General features: G+C 37.6%; 1 protein-coding gene across 3 annotated transcripts in view; it reads left to right on the top strand.

The window, feature by feature from the left end:
* Nucleotides 1–25,291, top strand: part of LOC144373879 (transport and Golgi organization protein 1 homolog) — a 168,719-nt gene that overhangs the window by 30,913 nt on the left and 112,515 nt on the right. For 2 of the 3 annotated variants that reach the window (XM_078036851.1, XM_078036850.1), the window contains exons 4-5: nt 1,485–1,712; nt 24,560–24,649. The exons of the other annotated variant lie outside the window; for it this stretch is intronic. The gene's annotated coding sequence lies outside the window, so the exon portion shown is untranslated. The remainder of the gene's footprint in view (nt 1–1,484; nt 1,713–24,559; nt 24,650–25,291) is intronic. 3 annotated transcript variants of the gene reach the window in all.

Here is a 25,291-nt window from a genome sequence, read left to right as displayed (position 1 = left end):
GCAGAGGGCTTTTTTTTTTTATACTTATGTATTCCTAATAGGAATGTTCAATATGGAAAGTATTATTGTCCTCATTCTAGATGACACACTTGGAGTTTAGATGATTAATTTGCTACATGCCTCATACCTAGTGTGAAGCAGAGCTGGTGTTTGAATTCAAATGTGACTCCTAACCCAGTTAATTTTCCATTACATCAAAGTTTTTTTTGTTCAATAATATATAGTATTTCTAAAAGTAACAAGAGTTTTGCCAAGCAGTTTTCCAGTGGTTTAATCATGTCCTCTTTCCTGAGAAGTTGAGTAGAATTACTCATGTATACCCTGCAGGAGATAAAAAAAAAAGTGTCATATTAGAGGAATAATGAAACTTATCCATTTTTTTCTCCTTTAGTTGCTTCATGTACAGAATTGGGAAACTACCTGTAGGGCTTTTGTTTGATTGAGTAAGTTAGGAGTTGGCATGAGCAAATGCATGTTAGCATTCATTTGCTCATGTAGGTTTATTGACGTACTCCTGTGTACCAACAATGTGCTAAGCATTAAAAGGCACATAAGTGGAAAATCTTTGCTCTTAAGCATCTCAGAATCCAGCAGAGTAGATATGTTCCAAACTACATGACCATAGTACGGTATAGAGATGGCAAGAAGAAATTTAAAAGCTTGAAATGGAGATAAATGGTATCTCTCAGACAGGCTTCCTATAAGAGTCAGGGTCTGAGCTTGAAAGATGAGTAGAGATTAGCTAGATGAAGAAAAACTGTGTGGAGAAAGGGAGCCAGGAGAACAGGTGTGGCATAGATGGGTTGGTGTGAATGTGTATCTTCAACCCAGGCTTTCTTGAGCACTTTAATGTGATACTCATTTAAAATATTGAGTCATGGAATTCTTCTTGTGGGATATTTTGCAAAGAACTGTGTTTTAAAGAACCCATTTTGGAAAACTGGATGGACCAAATGGTGAGAAAAGAAAGTTGTGCTTTGGGGAAAATTGAGGCAGGCAAGGAGGATGGAGAGGGATATTGATTACAAGAGAGAGTATAATAGTAGATTTGATAGGACTTGATGGAAAATGAGGGGACCAGGGAAGAGGAAAGATAGTGGAGTTTTGGCTTGGATAGTTTCTGGGACCATTTGTAAAGGTGAAGATTTAGAAAGAACAGATTGTTGAGGGAAGATTTCAAGTTCAGTTTTGCAACTATGTTTTGAGATGCTGAGGCATGTGGAGTGGGTCATATCCATTTGGCAGTTAGATATGTGAGTGGAGTTTGGGCTAGATGAAGGAGTCATCTGTGTGGAGATGATATACCGTACCAGGAGTGAATGAGATCACCAGTGGGGTGAGGATAGATGCCAGGAGACATCAGTAAGTAAGTGATGTGTGCAGGAAGAAGATCTGTCAGCTCACAAGCATTTCAATAATCTAAAATTGTTTGGGATATACTTTTCTGTTTCAAGATCCATCAGTTGTGTTTTATTTTGTTACAGAGTGCCTGAATCCACCCATGAAGGAAGTCTATTCTGTGGATTTGCCCTCTCAAGATTCAGGGTAGTCGTGGAGGAGGTTCTTCACCCACACCCTAAGCTCGCCAAGGAGCACAGTGTGATTCCCACCCAGCCCTTCTGAATTCAGTGGGAAAGGTGGAAACATCTTGCATTGTTAAGTTTTTGAGTGTTGGGTTCCTTAAATGTAACTGGAGAAATAATGAAAGAGAAGTAAGTATTCCACTGGATTAAATGAATTCAATGGATTTTAATTTTCTCGATAAACTGTTATTAAGAAATTGTTTTGGAGATTTACTCCCTGAGTAGGATTAGCTAACCTACATTTTTCATTTGGATAAGTAGTTCTTTAATTAGAAAGCAAGATTGGAGTAATAGTTTCTCCTTGCTTTAAATAGTGTAGAGAAGATATGTGAAACTGCCAAATGAAGGTTTTCCTCCTCACAGTGGTGTGAAGCAGGGAAAACAAGAGGAAGTTATAATGTTAGGGGAAAGGGTTCTCTTCATCCAGTGTACCTGCTTTTATCTTCAATTCTGGAAGTCTCGATGGAAGGGTTTTTTACCCCCTTATTCTTGTCATGCTAAGAGTTGCATATTTTCTGGCAAAACGTTCATTACTGGCTAGGAGTGCACAAGAAATCCTTTGCCAGAGAATTAAGCAAGCAGAAGTGTGTCAAAACAAATATTCTAGTTTGAAAATATAGTCCTGCAGGAGGGGCGGGGATGTGTGGGTAGTGGAGGAGGCCAGGGCATGTTCTAAGATTGAGTATTTATTTCATAAGAATTCTGTGTTCTGAAGGACTGTTGTTTGTAGGAACTCTGGAGGAATCAGGATTGTGCTGCATTAAATGTACTGATGAGCACGGATAGTTTTTCTGGGATTTGGGGTTTGCTCTTGTGTTTAGTGTGCAGCTCATATGATGACAGCCTTTACTATGAGCGAAACATTTTGATAACAAATAGCCTTTTAAATTTAATTCAAGAGGCATTTAACAAAACTTTTGTTTACATGGAAAAACTCTGAGGCTTGAGAATATTAAACACACATAAACAAACATGCACATAAACACCAGTCCACTTCATAAGCATTTATTTGGCTAGGAAATGCCAAATTTATGTAACTCCAATCTTAAAAGTATTTGTTGATTGATTCTAAAAAGCAAAACCTTGTTTTCCCTTCTAACTTTTCCATCTACCTTTTCCTTGTTACTTTAAAAAAATCATCATATAAATGAATAAGAGCATAGACTGGGTAAATAGAAGTTTTGTATACTTCCTTGCTATATAGTTGCTCAAAACAACTACTAGAGAAGTCACTTTTCAAATTGGAGAAACATTTTTTTAAGTTAGATGACATTTTCTTTTTTTTTGTCAGTACCCACTGGGATGGGTGTGGGCGCTAACCATGTTAAGTAAGTTTCAAGATAAAAGTTATTGCTTGCAGAAATGGACTTGAGTTCTTCTACAGGATTTCCTGACTGTATATTTACCTGCAGCTGACATTATTTTCTGAGAGAATTTTTAAAATAAAATATACTGCCTTGTAATATTGCAATAAGTGATCACACATGATAGAATGTATAGATAAAAATAAGCCCTCAAAATAATATTAATAAAATACAGACCCTTCATTCTTTTCTCCTTTTGGCAGATTTTAGGCCTGTTGCCATAAGCAGTTCAAGGAACACATGCTTGCATCCAGAGCACTGGGAGGAAGTCTGCCTGCACTTTGATTCCCTGATTTGATACACGTTAGTTACTGGAAGAAAGATGAATTAATGTAAATTTCTTTAGTTTTAGTAACTCAGAAGAGTAAAAAATTGTTGAGGGCTTGAAAAGATCATGGTGCACCATTGGAATTTGACTTTAGTAAATGTAACATTTGTTTTCTAAAGAATTATAACAACATACTTAAATTCCAGAACAGTAAGCAAAATAGCTTAAGTTCACTGACTTGAAAAAACATTCTTTTATACTGCACGGTTCTAAAATAAATACTTAAACAGAGAACAAGCCATTCTATCTTGGATTTCATTTTCCTTCAGATAGAACAACTAGAACAAACATTCTTGCTAGTTAACATTGCCTGTGTTTTTATGAAGTTAATAACTGACCTGTCAATCACGCCCTATATAAATACGGTAGTTTAATGTTTTCTGCTTTAGAAGCACTTTTATTTACAAGAGCTGCCAGCCAAGATTTCCAAAGGACTCCATGGGCTGTTTGCTTTGATTTGTTTTGAGGGCTGGTCTCTTTATACCTGTTGGTTTGCTCTTTATGATACCTTTGTGTAATCAGGTATGGGGAGAGCAGATGTGCAGAATAAACACATCTTAAGAAAACCAAAGCTCAAGAAAAATCATGTAATTATGAACCAACAGCTCTAGAAAAGAGAGAGAGAATATTTTCTTAAATCAACTTAGTTGCTATTATGAGAAGAGAACAGATGTCATGATATTCACCCCAGAGAAGCCTCAGCTTTTCTTTTAAATCTCAGCTTCTAATGGATGGAGGTTATGTGTGTCCCTTACCCCTTAAATTTGTAACTTGCCGAGATGTTGCAGCTCTTCTCAGTTGTCTTTTACCTTTGACCTTTTTTCATTTCCCTAGGAAATGTTTACCACATGTCTCTATCCAAATAATCATTGCTCAGTGGGAATCATTACCTTTGCATTTTGAACTGGAAATGCCTTTTAATAAGGGAGATTTCAAAACAGGAGAGCTTTGGATTAGTTGTTTTAAGATTTTGATTTTTGACTTCCCCAGCACTTGAGGGTATTGAATGCTTGATTCAATTTTTTTTTAATCCTTCAGAATGCCATACATATTAGTCAGTGAATGAAAGAATGATGGAAATAAAGAGAAGCCAGAGTTCTTGGTTCCAGAATAACCTATTCACCTTTCAATTAATTGTAGCCCTAACAATTCCTATGCATTATATTCACATATTACTTTTCTTTAGGAATCTGAATGTTTGGACATGTTAATTTGATTATTTTAGTTTGATTAAAACAGTTTCCCTTACTTTTTTTTTTTAAACTAGGAATTTTATCATCACTTAACTGAGCTTTAGGAGGAAACGAGATTTCCAGGCATTCAGAGCTCCACTACTTTGGGAGGTTCTCTTTATGCATTTTGTGTTGATTTCGCTGACATTTTTTGGTCAGCACTTTTATCCTTTTGTAATACTGTCATCAATTTTAGATTTACTGTGGAAGTAAAAAGCAGGTTTTTTATTAATCAGTTTTCTCCTTTCTTGCTCAGAAAACTTTCAAACTCTAGTCTTTTAACAGTTATTGCATTTTATTTTGTTTCTAGTTTATATTTTTTAAATACTGGTATCTCTAGGATAACAAAGTATAAAATGCAGCCCCAAATACCCTTGGTTCAGCAGCTTTCCTCAGATAATCACTTGCCAGAGTCAAAGTATTTGGTGAATGTAGAGGTATGTTAAAGCCAGGTTTTATTTATTTTTTTTAAGAGAGAGTGAGAGAGGAGAGAGAGAGAGATAGAGAGAGAGAATTTTTAATATTTATTCTTTTTAGTTCTTGGCGGACACAACATCTTTGTTGGTATGTGGTGCTGAGGATCAAACCCGGGCCGCACGCATGCCAGGCGAGTGCACTACCGCTTGAGCCACATCCCCAGCCCCTTAAAGCCAGGTTTTAAACTCTTGTTTCCTCTGCAAAGCCTTTGGGGTCAAAGGTGGGAAAGCTCTGAGGTTTCCTGGAGCCAGTGCACAGGGGCGCAGTCTTAGTTTTGCTGCCTGCATTGAGGCAGAAGGGTATATAAAACTTTAAAGGGTATAAAACTGCCAAAATTATGGTTTAGCATCTTTGGGCCTTTGGTTGCAGAGCCCTTTGTCAGAAATGGTTGTTGTAGGACAGTCAGAGATCAGGCCAGAGAAGCAAATTAGGAGTAAACTAGGGCAGGCCATGCTACAGACAACAGGGAAGAAACTGCCTCTACAATGCACCCAGGGACGCTCCTGAAGTCGCATGGGTCCACTTAGTTGGCAGATTAGCTGAGAGTCCCCTCCAGTGTTTTCCTTTTGCATTCATCCAAGGTTCAAACCTATAATTAAATTTTCTGAACAAAGACCCTATTAACCCACACCATCCAGACTGATGACTAACAGCTCTTCCTTCTAGATACATAAAGAAACCTGTAATGCTTAAAGGAAAATAAAGACCCTAGTCAGGTTTGTGGGGGAGGGTGAAGTGATGGAGTAGGTGTAGGAGGATTAGATTTGCCTTTCAGAAGTCATTTTTTAGTGCTGTTTAAAATGGATCTTTCAGTAGTTATAGCTCTTATTCAGATATGTATGATTTACTGCATGATCTAAAACTTAGTCACAGTGATATGACTTTATTTAAATATCTATGAAAATATGTTGGTTTTTCAACTTTTAACACATTAAAAAAATTTGCTCTACTTCTTTTGTGTGGACAGTGTAGACTTACATGAAACTGTTTAGGGAAGACCCAAACACAGTTCATTGTGATACTTCTGGGCCACATCATCAAGTGTCTTACCAGTAATTGGAAATAATTCATTAGTTTTGAGTTTGAGGTCTCCACAGTCTGGCCTGCTCTACACCAGAGCCTTTTGCTGTAGCCTTCCCCACCATGGCTGCCTTACACATCTCTGCCTTAGCAGTGTGTCAGTCTCTTCCTTCTCCACACATTCTCCTCTTTCTCCTTCAGCCTCGCATGGCCCAGGGAGAGGTGATTCCCATCTGTCCTTCAAGACTGAAGGGCACCTAGAACAGTGTAGGGCTCTTCTCTGCTTTTCTCAGTCTCCAAACATCCTGGTGAGTCCCACTCCTTGTGAAACCAGCCTTGCTGAGCATCCCTCTTTGGGCTCTCCCCAATTGATTTGGCCTCCAGAGCAACAATCTACTACTTCTCTGGCTCTTAGAATGCCAGCCTTTCAATCTGGTTTGCATTTTTTTTTGTTTTTCCATTCATTTCTGTCTTATTTTTTAAACTTGATTTAAAGTTCCTTAAGGCCTAGAATTATGTCTTTCTTATATGTGTGACTATGCTTCAGAGCACTTAGTACATAATACTGGCTTGTCAGTTGGTTGATGGATTGGTGCGTGTCTCAGTCCCAAGGCTTGATGTATTTGCTGTCTGTAAAGATAGTGAGCTATTTTCAGAACCACGGGTACCTTTGTACCAGGTTTATTTTTTGGCTTTGAACTTGGTAGTGGAGATGTTAGTCCCCAGTTCTGCCCAGAAAATCTGTTTTCCAAATTTTTGCATGAACAGAATGGTGTTACAGTCACATCCTGGAGCAGTTTCACCTGGGCACTGCCAACTCTTACTTATGCTGACTGGCTGACCTGTGTTGAGTGTTCCTCAGATCTTATTTCAGCTTTCTGGGTTATTTTTATTTTTAATTAAAGGAAAGCTTATTTCTAAGACTTTCTTGGACCAAAGGCAAGTGAATATTCATTAAATGTTTACTTTCTTGACTTTAATTTACTTCAGCAGGTGATAACTTAGGTAGGATTAGGCCTTGACAGTGATATGACAGGGTCCTTGTTCATGGTAGTTATTGACTTTTCCAGTATTAACCTTTTATATATAGCACGAAGCCAGCATTCTGGTGTCCAAACCATATAAGGAACTGGCTTTCTTTTAATTTTGTGTTTTGAGTTTGAGGAAGATGCACAGTATGCCAAGTTGGGACTTTCGAGACTTCAGTGCTTAACTCATTTGATCTGAAAATTACTGGTAAAATTATGACTTTTGCCAACTGTAAAACCAAGTCTAAGTAGTGAATGGCCTGGTATGACTAACACAACATGCTTTAGGCCTCTGAAAGCTTAGACAGATTCTGAGAAGAGGTTTTCATAGACAGTAGACAATAATTCACATTCACATAGCATCTTTTCACACTGCTGTATTTATTCATTCAGTAAGTATTTTTTGAGCACTGGCTAGGAGCGAGGCATTGTCCTAGGTTCCTGGGATATAATGATGAGCAATCACCAAATATTCTACTTCTTTGCTATTATTTTGACGTTAATTTCTAGTCTGCTTCCTCTTACTAGAATGTCATCAGCTCCACGGGGAGGAGTTCTTTGTCTTATTCCCTGTTGTATCTCAAGCACCAAGGGCCGGGTCTGACAGAGCAGAAGCTCAGTATTTGTCAAATGTATGAATGAAGGTCTTCAAGGAAGGATTTAAGTGTTGCCATGAGAGCATGTGGGAATGTATGTTAGAGCACATGGGAATGGTCTGGGGCATCAAGGAAAACACCCAGAGAAAGAAGTAGATAATGGCAGAGAGGAAGGCCAGGAAATGTTTGCCTGGGAGAGAGTGAAGTTGGGGGTGACCGCTTCTGTGTAAAAGCCTGGGGATGAAGTGTGCACAATGCAAGGAGGGACAGCCCGAGGTGAACAGAGGACCTTGTTAGCCAGCTGAGAGCAAAGAAAGTATTTCAAAGCACAGGTATAACAGGATTAGCTTTGTTTAGTATAATAATTTTGACGGCTGCATGGATGATACACTGTAGCTGGATGAGAAGTAAAAGTTGAAGACTGGGGACATCCATTTGTTTACTTGGATGGTTTTGTTAGAACAGTATTGAGTAAGATACCCAGATTTTGAAATTTTGTGCATCAGTATTTTTTTTTTAATTTTGAAGATCAACATAGAGAATCTTTTTTCTTTTTGCTTCTCAGACTTAATACTTTCAATTGTCATAACTTCAGTTTCATTGATCTTTCTTCCTCCTATTCAAATATGTCTTTGAATCCCTGTAATGTATTTTTCATTTTGGTTACTATAACTTAGTTAATATTTCCATTTTGTTAGTGTATCATTTTCTTGTCTTTGCTCATGTCTTCCTTTAATTCTTGGAGCATCTTTTTATTTTTTGAGCCACATTCCCAGTCCTTTTAACATTTTTTTAAATTTATTTATTTTCATTAGGTATATATGACAGCAGAATGCATTTTGATTGTATAGAATGCATTGTACACAATTGCAGCACAACTTTCAGTTTTTTGATTGTACATGATATATTATCACATCATATATATGTTTTATATATATATATATATATATATATATATATTCACATCATATATATACATATATATACATGATGTATTGTCACATGTCCCTAGGATAATAAAGTCCATCCCATTCTATCATCTTTCCCACCCCCATATTTCCTTCCCACCCTCCCTTCCCTTCTCTTTACCCAAAGTTTCTCCATTTTTTACATACCCCCATATGGATCAGCATCCACTTATCAGAGAGTAGATTTAGCCTTTGATTTTTTGAGGATTGGCTTAATTCGCTTAGCAGGATAAACTGATTCTTTGAGCATCTTTTTAATTTTTTTTTTTGTAGTTGTAGATGGATAGAATGCCTTTATTTATTTTTATGTGGTGCTTAGGATCGAAGCCAGTGCCTCACACATGCTAGGCACGTAGTCTGCCTGTGAGCTACAGTTCCAGCCCTTCTTTGAGTATCTTTAAGTCAGTTGTTTTAAGGTTTTTCTAGCAAACCCACCATCTATATGGTCTTTCTCAGGGAAAGTTTCTGTTGTGATGATGTTGTTTTCCTTTGAATGGGCCACACTCTCCTGTTTCTTGGGATTTTTCTTTTTTTTAAAATCTGGACATTTAAATCTAATAATGTAGCTCTAGAAATCAGATTCTGTCTTTTCTCCAGAATGTGTTGATTTTTTTTTTTATTGTTGCTGTGCTGGAGATTAGCCTGAAGTATAAGTTTAAGTTCTTTTCAGTTCTTTTTCAACCTGCACCTTTTATTGGATGTGTGTGGTGACTTTTTAAATTTCCTTGTATATGTAGTTGCTTTTTTAAAAATGTCTGACTTTCAATAGGGTAAGAAGTAAAAAATGAATGGGTAGAAAAAATGAATGGGTAGGTTAATAAAAGAAAGAAAAAGGTCTCTGGCTCATTAAATCTCCTAGATTTTTCTTCAATCAGAGGAGGAGGAACTTGGGGGAGGATTACAACAATGGCTGCCTGCCCATGGGTTTGTGTCTCTAAAATCAGAGTTGTATCTGTCAGTAATCAGTATGTAGATCCTCAATTTTTGGACAGAGTTCTTCTTGTCCTATAAATTTGTGCAGGCTCTCCCAGAGAAGATCTGTAGTTACCTGTCATGAGACTGGTGCATAGGCAGGTGCTACAATGCTGTGAACTGAAATTGGCCAAAATTTACTACTCTCCAAATCTTAAGGTTGACTCCAGAGTTTCAAAATACTTACATTTGATACATTCTGCCAGTGCATTTGTTGTCTGAGGAAACAAGTTCCTGGTGTTTCTTACTTAGCTATCTTCCCAGAATCCTCTCTTCATTTTTTTAAAGAGTTTTATTTTTTATTTTTTTTATTATTTCATTTTTATTTTTAACTATTGGGATTATATTTGAGTAAAGTAGTCTATTGCTTTAAAGCTTTAGAAAACAACAGCCTTGGACTAAACTAGTATGTTCATTCTTGTGCTTAACTCTTGTCTGAGCAGTTGTGACAGGCAGAGTAATGGCCCCTAAAGAGACCAAGTCTAAATTCCTGGAACCTGTAAACGTTACCTTGTACGGAATAGATGGAGTGGGGTGTTTGTTAATGTAACTAACTTAAGGGCCTTGAGATAGGGTGATGTATTAGTCTATTTTTTTTTGTTACTACAAAGAAATACCTAAGGCAGACTAATATTTGGGAGGCTGAAAGTCCAAGTTCAGGTGGCCCAGTTGGTTCTGCTTCTGATGAGGGCTTAATCGTGGACAGCATGAAATGGTAGGGAACATGTGTGGGAGCCAGAGATCACATCACCAAACAGGAAGCCAGAGAGTGATTAGGGGTCTAGAGATTGGGCTTGCTCTTATAACAACTCTCGGGAGAGTTCAGGGTTTTATGAATTCTGGGAGCAGCTACTTAATATTAATATCCTTAGGACCTTCCATTAGAGCCCCCACCTCTTAAATAGTGTCTCTCAGCTCCCACCTTGCCACATTGGGACCAAATCTCCAACACGTGAACCTTTGGAGGGTAATATTTTAAAACTATATCCAAGCCATAGCAGGTGACTCTTTTGTATAATTTGGATGGGCCCTAATGTAATCACTTATAGACATGAGGTAGAGGGAGACTTCAGAGAGAGAAGAGGAAAAAATGGCATGATTGCAGAGGCAGAGATTGAAACAATGTGACTTCTTATGGTTTGGATATGAGGTGTTCCCCAAAAGCTTGTGATCCTGGAATGTTCAGAGGTAAAATGATCAGATTATGAGAGTTGTGAGCTAATCAATGGATTAATCATTTGAATGGGTTACTAGGTGGTAGCTAAAGGCAGGTAAAGTTGGAGAGGGTGGGTCACTAGAGGTGTGCCCATAGGGATTATGTATTCTGTCCCTGGCTCCTGCTCTCTCCCTGCTTTCTGGCTGCCATCAGCTGAGCAGTGTCCTTCTGATACACCTCTCTGCCATAATACTCTTCCTCACCTTGGGATCAGAACAATTGAGTTGACTGTGGACTAAAACTTTGAAACCATAAGCCAAAAATAAATGTTTTCTCCTGTAAGTTGTTCTGGTTAGGTTTTTGTTCAGCAAATGAAATCTGATTAACATAGCTATAAGCCAAAAAGTGCTGGCAGATACTAGAAGCTGGAAGAGGTAAAGATAAGATTCTCCAGTAGAGCCTCCAGAGGTGTCATGCTGACACCTTGATTTTCATACCATTGACTGCTGGCCTCTGGAGTTGTGTTCCTTATTATCAGCTTTTCTTTTATTTATTATTACTTTTCCCTGAAGTTTAACACAATGCTTTCAGTTTTATGACTATTTCACTTACATATTGCTGCATAACAAACCATCCCTGAGTTTAATGGCTTAAAATAGCAACAATTTATGATTTCTATATTTTTCTTGGCTGACTAGATTCAGCTGGGGGTGGTGGTGGTTTCTTCACTGTGTGATGTCCTATGGAATCACTCAGAAGCTGCATTCATTTGAGACCTCAACCAAGGTTGGAAAGACCAAGATGACTTCACACTTACTGTGGCTGCAACTGGAATTGCGGGCATCAGTGACTGGGGACTGACTGGGCTTTAAGAGGATAAACACAGAAGTTGCCATGCTTATGAAGTCCTAAGCCAGAACTAACACAGTGTCACTTCTGCTGCTTTCTGTTGATTAGAGCAGATCACAAGGCATCCCAAGTTGAGGAACAGGGATGAAACAAACATACAGAAAGGAGGATTGTGGGGCTGGGGATATAGCTCAGTTGGCAGAGTGCTTGCCTCAAATGCCCAAGGCCCTGGGTTCAATCCCCAGCATGAGTAAAAATAATAAATAAATAAATAAGGAGTTTTACACAAGGGAAGGTAGGAATTTGCCAGTCATCTCCAGAAAGTATACAACAGACTGTTTAGAAAATGGACTTCAGCAAGAAACATTTTTTTTCTTTCTTTCTTTTTTTAAAATATTTTTTGGTAGTTGAACACAATACCTTTCTTTCTTTCTTTCTTTCTTTCTCTCTCTCTTTCTTTCTTTCTTTCTTTCTTTCTTTCTTTCTTTCTTTCTTTCTTTCTTTCTTTCTTTTTCTCTTTCTCTCTCTCTCTTTCTCTCTGTCTTTCTCTCTTTCTTTCTTCCTTTCTCTCTCTTTCTCTCCTTCTCTATTTTTCTCTCTCTTTCTCTCTTTCTTTCTTTCTTTCTATGTGGTGGTGAGCATTGAATACCCAGGGCTTTGCACATGTGAGACAAGTGCTCTACCACTGAGCCATAACCCCAGCCCCTTCAGCAAGAAGCATTTTCTAAGAAATAATTTCTGGTGTGAAAACAAATCCATAGAAACTGCCTAAATAGAAACCTGCACACATGAGGCGTTTAAGAGATGCATGTTTTCTCTGGGTGCAGTGGTGTTTACCTGTAATCCCTGTGACTTGGAGGCTGAGGCTGGAGGATTACAAAGTTTGAGGCTAGCCTCAGCAATTTAGCAAGAACCTGTATCAAAATTAACAGCTACCAGTGAAGTGAGTACAAATATGTTTCTAGGACTACTTCTGGACCAGTGACTTCCTTGGCAAATGGCGGAGCACTTCCAGAACTAAACCTTTCACTCCCTCCCTGGATATGGTATTGTGATAGCCAGTTTAGCCATTTGGAAATTCCCCATCTTGAGAGCAGCTTCTGAAAGGGAAGGGTTACAAAAGCATTCACCAAGTCCAGCAATTTCTCTGTCGTCTGCAGAGGATTAGAAGGGAAATGAAGAGACTGGGAGGATAGCTAATCCATCAGCACTTAGAGACCCTGGGGCAGATCCTTTCCTGGGCTTCCTGCATGGTTTGCCTGTAGCTGAATAAAGGGACTTCCTGGTAGAACCACTGCTTGGGTACAAGGGCTTGGTTTTTCTTTTGCTTTTTTATTGCTAGGGTTGAAACCTAGGACCTTGTGTGCAATGCTCTTTACTCCTGAGCTATGTCTCTAGCCCAAGGGCTTTGTTGAGTATGAGATTCTGACTGTGAGACTCCTGATTTCTTTCTAATCATTCTTTTCAGTTTCATTTCATTTCATTTAAAAGAAAATTCTTATGTAATTGTTATTCACTCCTTCTTTTACTCATTGCTGCTCTGGGGAATATGTGATGGTGTTGCCTAGTAGGAGGTAGGGATAGGATTCCAAGAACAGAGTCAGAGATGTTCCTCCTGGAGAGTTTCCAAAGCCAAATTTCTCTTTTATGAGTTGTTTCTATTTTTTTATTTTGCATTTGATCATATCCTTTGAAATGCTTGTGTGTGCTTTGTCTTCCTTTGTACGTTTGTTTCCACTTGGAGGATGTTGTTTTTCTTAAGATGAGCTTGCTATTTTATCAGCAATCAGTGTGGCAAGGAGACAGGCCCTTTTGCTGATTTCTGTCCTCTGAGTTGGTTTTATTAGCCCAAATCTAGGGAGTTGCTCCGTTTTAATAGTTTATTTGGTTTCTATTTGAAACACCAACTGAAAAGCTCTAGGTTTTTGCCTTTAGCCATTGTTTCCATCTAATGACTAGATTTATAGTGTTTGCTCCATGGCCTGTGAATAAGTCCTGTCCTTTTCAAAGCTGGGCATCACCTATGCCTTTGCTGCTGTTGCCCAGCAGTTCCTCGAGCCTGCAGGGTTTTGTTTGCCTTCTCTAGTTTTTTCCTTTTATATCTTTGTGAGTTGCTCCATTGATCTTGGTTCCTGGGATGATTGAGAATGATGTGGGATGTATATATATATAGGGACTAGGGGTGAATATACCTTCTTTTTCCTTAACACATTTTGCAAATTCTTTGTTTTTTTCATTGCATAATTATTTTCATCATAATAATGCTTTTGTTATGAAGCATATACTTCTGGCATTTTAACTTTTTCTGTTTATGGCCAATCTAGGTTCTTTGACTGGGTTATGAATTAAATTTACATAAGACAGATTAGCAGGACAAATGCTATTTTAATTATGTGCATATACATAGGAGAGTCCCACAAAATATGAGACTGGGCCAGATGACCGACACTTATGAAGTTTCCCAAGCTCCAGAGAGGAACAGGGATCAGGGATTCTGGGGAGATGGGAACAAATATAGCAAGGTGAGAGGAGAAATTATATAGTGAATAAAGACTGTCTTGTGTGCAGATCAGCAGTGTCTCAGGTAATAAAAATTGTCTCTGAGCAGCCCTCTTCCTGAAATAGATCCTTTCACTAACGTAGATTTCCTTTATGGACAGAAATTATTTTATGAAAGCTTTTTAAAGTTATTCCTGTGACTGTAGTTTCTCTGAATAACCAGATGAAAATATGACAGTGAAGCGTATGTGGTGTGGGGTGTCTGATCTGTCCTCATACGTGTAGTCATACTCTTGGGTGGGATTCCCTGGGCCCAGCAGTCCTCCCTCCCGTTGTACCTGTGTATCCTCCCTGGGGGGATAGGGGTTTGTGCACCTCTCTTTCACAGTCTGGCATCCTCAACTTAAAGCTGCCTTATTCTCACCCTGTGTCCTGGCTTGTGTGTTTTCACCTATGTCTGCCTGTTTATCCCATTTACAATTTTTGGTTGTCTTTTCTCTTCCTGGGAGCTTGAACTTACAGAGCTTTTCCCTTTTGGTTATCACTTCTATTGTTTTCATGAAGCTGCTGAACTAGTTTTGACCATATAAATAAACAGGTTTTAAATGGCTGTCACTGGAGTATTCACCCCCAGGGCTTGTGGTGGTAACATCAGTCTGTTTGCTTGTTTGGATGAAATCAAATTGAACTGTTTATAAACCAGTGAGACAAGCTTTATCTATTTGTGTTTAAGAAAATGTCAAGCCCTGGCAGGATACTCAGTTTATTGACCCGAATGATGATTCTAAATGCCATTAGGTGTGGCTAATTGTGAGCTTCATGAAATTATTCTGTTCCCATCTTCATCCTAATTTCTTTCTCTTGGTCTGTCTTAAGGACTCTGTCCTTTTGTTTGCTTCATGCAGTAAGTTTGCATTGGATACAGTTGTGAACTGGACATCATACTTAGTATCAGAGAGACTGTGGAAAAAACATTAGTTAGAATCTCTGCCTAGGCCCAATTTATCATCTGGTGGGATAAATACACAAACAAAGAGGAAGTTCAGTGTATGACATGCTGCAAGTTCTGTGATGGGGAGAGCACAGGTTGCAGTGCAAAACCAAGGACAGGTACCTAACCCAGATGCTATGGTTTGGATGTGGTTTGAGCATGTCCTCTAGGGGTTCATGTGTGGAGAGCTTGGACCTCACTGCAGCAGTGTTTACAGGTGGTAGGACCTTTAAGAGGTAGAGCTTAGAGTGAAATCATTTGGGGGTACTGCCCTCAAAAAGGATTGAGGTCATTCTCCAAAGAGTGAGTTGTTGTAAGAGTGAATATGACCCCCAAATCACTCTCTGGCTTCCTTCCTGGTGTTTTAGAGAAAGACCTCTTATCACAACAGAGTTAGATTGAAGCCGGTGGTGGGAAGCAAAAAGGGTATTATAGCATCTGGGGCAGTAGCAGTAAGGATGGAGAGAGGTTGACTCAACAGACCTTCTGGAGGTAGAAGCAGCAAGATTTGCTGGTTGATTGTGCATGGGGTGTTTCATTTCTGACTTGGGGAGTCAGATGGCTACTGGGTGGGTAACAGTCACTGAGAGAAATAAAAGGGCATTGAAGGATAGGTTTGAGATCAACCATATTAGAAAATTTTTCTTCTCTAAGTTTATTTATTCATTTATTGCCAAAATATTTTCTGGCCCAGTGGCATTTATGTAATATTGTGTTGTGTATCAGGAGGGACGTGAAGAAGTGTGAGTTCCAGTCTTCAGAAATTCAGCCATAGTTGAGGTAGCAAGGTAAACATTTAGTGAGTGACTGTTGGGTCAGCAGTTTTCTACGCTATCTCCCTGCCTCGTCCATCTTCTTTGTTTCTCTATGTCCTGCTCATAAACTTTTCAGGCCAGGCACAGATTTACATTTAGATGGGAGAAATAAGTCCTGGTATGTGATCGCACAGTAAGATGACTATAGTTAAAATAATGTATACATATTTCGAAATAGCTAGAAGAGAGGATTTGAATGTTTCATCATAAAGAAATAACTTGTTTGGAGTGATGGGTAGATATGCTAATCATCCTGATTTGATCATTACATAGTGTACACATGTAATGAATCACTGCATTGTATCCCATAAATTTGTACAACTCTTGTGTCAACTAGACTTTTTTTTACAAGGGAAACTTTCAAATCCAGTAAAACATAAGTGAAGCTGCTTAGCTTGGCATTCACATTTTTAAGAAACTTTTGCCAGTCTACCTTTTCTACCTTCTCTTGTCACAAAGTCCTTTTGTCTTACATCCAGCTGGGCCTACCCACTCTGTTTTATCTTGTTTTTAATTCAGTGTTACTAGTATTTCAAGACTCATCTTGTTTTCCCTCTTTCCCACAAAACTTTCCCTAACCTTTTTACCCCCAATGATATGTTTTCCAACTCTGAACTCTTATTATAAACATCATTCATTTGACCCTGACATACATATCTTGTTTTCTAAACAGATTTTAAGCTCCAAGAGCAGTAACTATCTTATATTGTTAGTTATCTCACACAGGATCTAGTACAGTGCTCAATAGGAAGCTTGTAGGTACTTTTAAAAAATATTTACTACCTTTGTGAGAAAATTACAATCTAATGATAATTTTAATTAAGTAGCAAGTGAAAAACAACAGTCAGGATTCAGAGGAGAAAGATTCGTATATGACCTAAAATGGTACCATGATCTTAGCCTTTTAAAGTAAGACTGTATTACAGACCTGTATCCAGGTATGGTCACACTGCCTATAATTCCAGCTTCTCTGGGAGGAAAAGGCAGGAAGATTGCAAGTTTGCAGACAGCCTCAATAACATATTGATACCTTATCTCAAAATAAAAAATAAGAAGGGGATGAGAATGTCCCTTGGTGGTAATCTTTCCAGGTTTTAATTCCTTGTACAAAAAAAAGGGCAGACTCATAGACACCCCCAAACCTTTGAACTACTTCCACAAAGAAGCACTATTGTAAGTAGTGACTTTGCATTCAGTGTGGCCATAAAAACAAATATAGCCATTGTTACTTGGAATCTGTTATTAGCAGATTATCATTCTAAGCTCTGTATTCAAGGTGCTGTAGACTTTTGGATTTGAAAGTTATAGATGAGTGAAGTTTGAATTAAGTCCCTAAGATAACAATATCTCCCTGTCCTCTACCTCTTGGGGCTTTTTATAATACACATAACTGTTAATATTACATATCTTTCAGGCACAGTATGTAAATATTTAGCCAAGTCTTTAGGAGCTTTTGGCAGATACAGAGTTGAGATGATGCTCCCTGGCAAGCACACAGAGCTCAGCTCTTTTGTTTGTAGTAAAATGGAATCCTGGTCTTTCAAGTGAGCCGAACCAGAAATAGGGTCAACATTTTCTTACAGGATGGAGGAACCTAAGAATGGTAGTCTTGAAGAACACCTCCTATGTTCTCAGAGTGCTCAGGTGAAGTTAAAATTCACTTTAGAAAATAATTTTGGTTTTCCTTAAACACTGATAAGTGCATAGTTAATTCTTGAAAGTCCTATGCCATCTAGCATGGTGACAGTGATTTTAACAGTATATACTCGGTTCTCTATATATACAAGTTCTGCATTCATGTATTCAACCAAGGATAAAATGAAAATATTTTGGGGAAAAATGCATCTGTGCTGAACATGTTCAGGTTTTTCTTCCTATTAGCCCCTAAACAATACAGTGTAACAACTATTTACATAGCATTTATATTGTATGAGGTATTATTAATCATCTAGAAATGAATTAAAGAATACAGAAAGATGTACATGGGTTATATGTAAATACTATGCCATTTTATATAAGGCATCTATGCATTTGGGACCTGTGGGGGTCCTGAAATAAACCTACCCACCATGAATACTGAGATACAACTGTGTACTTTTGAAAAGATGTTGTCAAAATCCTACTTAGCTTCTAAAATAATTAAAATATCCACCAAATGTTTACCTTTGAGTAGTATACCTTATTTATATATATATATATCTTTCAAGATAAACTAGTTGGTAAATATTTGATAAGGTATCTGAATGAAGTAATTTACTATTTGGGACAGTTAGCTTTAATTCAACTGTTTTAGTTGAGTTAGTTGTTTTAGTTGTTTTAATGACTTCAATCTTCAATAGTAGTTCTGCAGCTCTTTTTCATGGCAGTATTGTGGTCAACAGAGCTAGTTACCTATCAGGACACTTTCTTAATCAAAGTGCGAGAATCATATGATCTGCACATGTACAATTGCTTATTTTTCTCTCTCTCAATCAAGAGATACCAGGCAACTAAGAAGTGGCTTATTCCCTTAGACATTAATAATTGAGTCCTCAAGAGGACATGTCCACTGACCTTTTTAGTTGTATATGAAGAGTTTCTATTGGGCAAGTGCATTTAGAGATCCTTCTGTGAGTTGTGATTTCGATAGGTATGTCCATCTTTACATTGAGTTCATCTTTTGCTTATTGATTCATTAAAGTTCTTTATATATTTTGTGTATTGATTATGTAACTCTTAGATACATTTATTATAAATTATCTCCTTAATTGTGACCTGACTTTTATTTTTAATTAAAAACAGTTTTATTATGAGAATTTTCAACATATGTAAAAATGAAGAGAGTAGTATAATTGACCCTTACATACTCATCACTTGGCTTCAGCAGTTAGCAACATTTTGCCAATCTTATTTCCCCCGTTTTTTACCTTCCCATAAAGGAGATTGCAGATCCATGTCATTTTTTTTCCTGTAAATTTACTCATTATGTATTAATGAGTGATAAGGAAGTTTAAGAAGAAATACCACCATCCTATGATCATGCCTAACGAAGTTAATAATTTATTAATATTCAAAATTTCCCTTTTGTTCTATAAATATCTTTTTACAGTTGATTTATTGGGATGAGGAGGAACTGAAACAACTTCCACACATCGCTTTTAGTCTTTAAAAATTTTTTTCTTTTCTTCACTGTACTGGGGTTTGAACCCAGAGGCATTCTACCACTAAACTATATCCTCAGCCTTTTAAAAATTTTTATTTTGAGACAGGGTCTTAATACATTGCTGAGGATGGCCTTGAACGTGTAGATCTTTCTTTCTCATCCTCAGGAGCAGCTAGATTACAGATGTGCACCACTGTACCCAAAATATTTTATAGATAGTATGTATGCTTCCTAATTCATGAACCCTTTAGATGCATATGTCATTTTTAGTAATGCTGAGGTTGATCAGTGGATTTATTGCAGATTGTGTCATCTTGATCTTTTTACAAAATTCCTTTCACTTAATAGTTTTAGCGTCCATCAGTAATCTCTGCCTAGACTCATTAGTTTGTTTTTTTTCTTTTATCAGGTGTTGTAAAATGATGATTGTATAATTGTATTTTCTTTCAACATGTATTAGCTGGATGCCCCTCTACCCATATTCTCCCAGTACTGGGTGATCTACCACTGACCTACTTCTGTAGACCTTTTTCATTTTTTCTTTTCAGAATCTCACTAAGTTGTCCAGGCTGGCATTGGAATTGAAATCCTGCCTCAGTTGCTGGGAATATAGGAATGGGCCACTGCACCTGGCAGAATTCTTTTATAAAGAAACTATTTTTCATCAATTACTTGTTCGTATATAATGCAGGTTTTTTAGGGAATGTAGGAAAATGCTTTTATTACTAATTTTCTTCATTTTAACTTTCATAATATTAAGTTGCTGTCTTAGCAGCCTCTAGTAACCATATGGTCAGCAATTTTATGTTAGTGTCCTGAACTCCAGTAACCACAGGAAGTATGAAGAGAGACAGAAAATACCTGTATGCTCAGTAGGTTGCATCACAGGAGTGGATCTCAGAGTTAAGGAACCAAAATCTTTTATAATGGGTAGTATACATGTCTGCCCTTTGCTCCAGATGGAGATATTCTGTCTCCTGAGGCTATTCATTACATAAACATCCTTGAATAGAGTCCAAAACATAAGTAGCCATTGCCTTACTTTTCAAGATGTGTAGTAAGGAGAATTTTCTCTCAATTTTATCCATCCCTCATTTCTATACTATCTTGATTTTTGCAGAATTTTCCCTTGAGTACGTCATGCTGTCAGCTCTTTTGATTAATTTGACTGACAAATTGGGACTAAGCCCATTTATTTTATCTCATACAACATTTAGTTTAGGTTACTGTCAACAGGGATCCAAGCAGCCGGATAAGTATAACTTTCAGTATAACATCAACCATGCCCACCAGCATCTCAGATCCAATCAGTTGCACAAATTTAATTAGCCAATAGAGTCTTTGGTTTTCTCTTGAATTTTCTATATTGACCTTTCCACTTAGCCCAAGGCATTAATCCAGATAGCTTAAAATGTATTAGTGATTGCACAGGGTTTGTCTTAACATGTAAATTGGAAGTCAAGGACAGTTTTTCATCCATAAGAACCCTGTTCATGATTTGAAGCAAACCTGAGTGACCTCAGTTGAGGTACAATGAAGACTTCAGTTGAAGTCAGATGATAAATATGTTGTTTTTTAATTTTTTAAAAAAACATGTTTTTTAATTGGAGGACTCTCATAGTAGTATGTGTAAAAATTGAGTGACTTACATCTTTAGGAAGCTTCTGTGAATAACCAGCATGGCCTTGTTTTGAAGTCATTTTAACAATCATTGGAGGGCACATGATCAACTGGTGGCATTCCCTTAAACATTTGAAAGTCTTTTACAACTGCGCCTAAGTGCATATTTTGAGGAGTGAGGCAAGTTAATGCCTGCTTTCAAAAAAGAAATACAATCCCAGGACACGCATGATGCCCCTGTAAAAAGATAGCATTTGGACTTTTTGGAGCTCTGCAGGATCCTTCCAACATTACCTAACAACAAGCTCTAAATAACAAAAAACTTTAGAGTTTATCAGTGAGTCCAAGTAATTAATTCTAGTCTTTGGATTTGGAGATACTGCTTGTAGGTGGTATGTCTAAGTTGTTTTGTTATACCACCAGCTGAGAGGCATTCACCTCCCTCAGACAGTGCTTGAGTGGTGGCCTCAGAAAAGGGGAAGACATCCGGAGTTTTTGACAGGTGTTTTGCATAGAAGGGTCAGCCATTGGAGGCAGGGCCATTATGTACAGTTTTTGATAGATTTTTCAGTAAGGTTAAGGGGAAAGGAAGTCAAATTGTGAGCAGATGGAGGATGACAGACCCAGCAGATGAATTTAAAGTGGTTACAACAGTTTGGGAGAGACATAGCAGAGCATTTTCCTAGGTGAGGAAGACTGTAGGGGCAGTTTCTTTCTTATTTTTTTTAATTATTAAAGATATTTATGGTCTAGGGTTGTGGCTCAGCTTTAAGACTCTCGCCTAGCATGTGTGAGGCTCAGGTTTGATCCTTAGCACCACATAAAAATAAATAAATAAAATAATATAAAGGTATTATGTTCAATTACAACTAAAAAAATTAAAAGAGATATTTATTATTCCTGATTGCATAATATAGGTATAAGTGCCAGCTACAGAGTTTCTGTTTTGTGCTCTGAGTTATATGTATGAGAACCCTACACTTTCTTCTCATTACAGTCTGTGTCTGTACCTGCTAATCTAAATCCAGCAAGGAATTTATATGGTGTAACACAGTTGACTTTATAGAGGATGCTTCTTTTTGCTGCTTCTGTTTAAAATTTTTCTTCCACAATGTCTGTTTTCTGCTTTTCCTCTTTTTGGAAACTGATTTTTTTTCCTCCTGAAGCAGTTTCAAATGACACAGAACATTGGCATTCTTCCTTCTGTTGTATCTTCTAGGGTCAGGGATGTTCCCCTCCCAGGTGTCCAAGTTGTTCTCCCTCTACCTCCAGAGAATCAACTGCCCCACTTCGTAGCATCACCTTTCCGCCATCATTCTCTACTGCAGCAAGGCTTTTTGTCTGGAATGGTCATGTACAAGAGGGGCAAGAAACTTTTATAAAACTCCACTTTATCCCACTAGGGCTACCAAAGGATCAAGGAGTGAATCAGCAGCGTACTCAAAAAAGTGGTTATTATCTTATGATACAAAACTCAGCCTCGGGAGAATTCAGATGTGGTTGAACAGAATGAAGTTTGAGTCTTCTGTACACCCTTTGGCTAGAGTATGCAGAAGATGTACCAACTAGGCTGTCTCAGGATATCCTTACTGGAAAAAAAGAAGCAGGCCAGGAATAATCAGGACAGAGCCATAAATTTCCAAAATAGGGAAAAACTTTATTTATTATTTGTTATTTTACTTTATGGCTGTTTTTGAGTCTTCAATTCAATGGAATTTAATTTTATATATAGTAAGAGGGCAGGATCCAATTTTAATTTTGTTAGATAATCTATTACCATACCATCCTTTTCTATAATCTGCAGTATCAGCTTTTCTGTTAATCAAGTTTCCATGTATGTGTCTGTCCTTGTGCTCTTGATCCTTTTTTATTGGCTTAATAATTGTCCCCACACTATCCTAATTACTAAACTTTTCTAATATTTCTGGCTATCTGATTGGTGAGTCTTCCAACCTTGTTTTTTAAAATTATCTTTGCTTTTCTTAATTCTTATCACTTGGTGTGTCTATATTAATTTTGGAATCTGCTTTTGTTAGATCACTTCTCTCTCTCTCTCTCTCTCTCTCTCTCTCTCTCTCTCTCACACACACACACACACACACACACACACACACACACACACACACACCCATTACTGTTTATATTGGAATTGCATTGTCTTTATAACCAACTTGGGGAGAATTTCATCTTTATAATATTAAATCTTTTAAGCCATGAGCACAGCACATCTCTCCTGTTTGAGGAACATCTCCTTAAAAACATGATATACCAGTGCAGGGGGTGGGGGGAGAACCTGACTTCTCTGTCACCCTATACACAAAAGTTAATTTTAGATGGATCATAGACCTCAACATAAAAGCTAAATCCATAAAGGTTCTAGAAGAAAACAAGAAATGTTTTACTTTGAAGTAGGCAGAGATTTCTTAGGCCATGAAAAGCATGAGACATAAAGGGAGGAAAAGAAGGTAAAGTATTAGACTTTACCAAATATCTAAAAACCTCTGCTTATCAAAAGATTTTAGGAAGAAAATAAGTTAGCAAACTACAAACTAGGAGAAAGTATATGCAGTGCATAATTATGACTATATAAGAAAGGAAAGAAGCAACCTGTTTTTAAAATGGACAAAAATCTTGAATAATGTTAGTCAGCATCTATATATCAGAGAGAACATTTGACATTTGGTTTGGGTGAATTGGCTTATTTCATTTAGCATGATAATATCCATTTCTATCCATATACCAGCAAATGCCATAATTTCATTCTTCTTTATGACTAATATTCCATTGTGTATATGTAACACATTTTCTTTATCCATTCATCTGTTGAAGGATACCTAGGTTGGTTCCATAGCTTAGCTATTATGAATTGAGTTTCTGTAAACATTGATATGGCTGTGTCACTATGGTATGCTGATTTTAAGTCTTTTGGATATATGCTGAAGAGTGGGATGACTGGGTCAAATGGTGGTTCCACTGTAAGTTTTCTGAGGAATCTCCATACTGTTTCCAATAGTGGTTGCACCAATTTGCAGTGCCACCAGCAGTGTATGAGTGTACCTTTTTCTCTATATCTTCACCAACATTTATTGTTACTTATATTCTTGATAATTGCCATTCAGTCAGGGACCATTTTATTTCACTGACTACATTTGGCAATGTCTGGAAATATTTTGATTGTCATGATTGGAAGGAGGAGTGTCATGCTATTGGCATCTATTTGGTAGAGGCCACAGAGCCTGCAGGGCACAGGACATAAATAGCCTGCAGTGCACAGGATGTTGCTCCGCACTGCCCACCAAAACATAGGGTTATTTGGTCCAAAATGATTAGTACCAAGGTTGGGAAACCTTGTTCTAGAACGTACCCTTATCACCAAAGCTGAGTCAGCATCAATCAGATTTTTGACTGTACGCATAGTCCAAATCAATTGCTCAGACTTGGCATTTTCACATGTTAAGTATTTCTTCCTGACAGACTTAGTATCAAATTTTCATAAATATATGTAATCTGGGCTGGGGATGTGGCTCAAGTGTAGCGCGCTCACCTGGCATGTTTGTGGCCTAGGTTCGATCCTCAACACCACATACAAACAAAGATGTTGTGTCTGCCGATAACTGAAAAATAAATATTAAAAAATTCTCTCTCTAAATAAATAAATAAATAAATAAATAAATAAATAAATAAATAAATAAATAAATGTAATCTTAAATTTGGAGTTAAAAGTCCACAAATCCAAACATGTCCAAAGTCAAAATTATATGTATCATTTCTGTTAAATTTAAGTTGCTATAGGTTTTGTTTTTAACTTGCACTAAGTATCCAAACAAATGACCTTTGTCACTGTTCTTTAAAGTGTATGTGAGGGGAATGGATCAGGGGAAACACATGATAGTAATTGATCTTTTTTCTTTCTCCACAGAATGACAGGCAGAGAGTTTTTCTCTCGTTTCCCAGAACTCTATCCCTTCCTTCTCAAACAGCTGGAAGCTGTAGCCAGTACAGTGGACAGGTAAAAAGTTTTTCAGAAGCCCATGATGATTTCTTCTGTTAAGAGTTATTTTCTGCCAGGTGCGGTGGTACAGGCCTATAATCCCAGCAGCTCAGGAGGCTGAGGCAGGAGGATTTCGAGTTCAAAGCCACCCTCAGCAAAAGTGAGGTGCTAAGTAACTCAGTGAGACCCTGCCTTTAAATAAAATACAAAACAGGGCTGGGGATATGGCTCAGTGGTCCAGTGCCCCTGAGTTCAACCCCTAGTACCACCCCCCAGAATCCCCCAAAAAAGAGGGCTTCCAGTCTCATCAGGGCAGTTAGAGAAGTTCATCGTTGCCCTTTCAACCACACCCTATCACTGGTAGTGGGATTTTTAGTATGGACATTAGAACATGTGCCATTATATTCTGCCAGGGGTATTTGCATATTGTGTGAATATATGTGGATAGTCTATAATAGGAAAATAAAATTATATCAATTAGTTTTTCTTCTGTTTATGATACATTTCCTCATATTAGTAGTTTGTGCAGACAGACTTTGGCCCTAGTATGTTCATGCCTTAAATACATTTGGACACCAAAAGTTTCACATTTCATACTCAAGAGTAATAGACTCTGCTTAAGCAAATGACTGACTTTGAGAAGAAAATCATGTGCAAGAG

The sequence above is a fragment of the Ictidomys tridecemlineatus genome, unplaced genomic scaffold (assembly GCF_052094955.1).
Source record: "Ictidomys tridecemlineatus isolate mIctTri1 unplaced genomic scaffold, mIctTri1.hap1 Scaffold_52, whole genome shotgun sequence".
Lineage (NCBI taxonomy): Eukaryota > Metazoa > Chordata > Mammalia > Rodentia > Sciuridae > Ictidomys > Ictidomys tridecemlineatus.
This window is presented reverse-complemented; position numbering and strand designations above follow the sequence as displayed.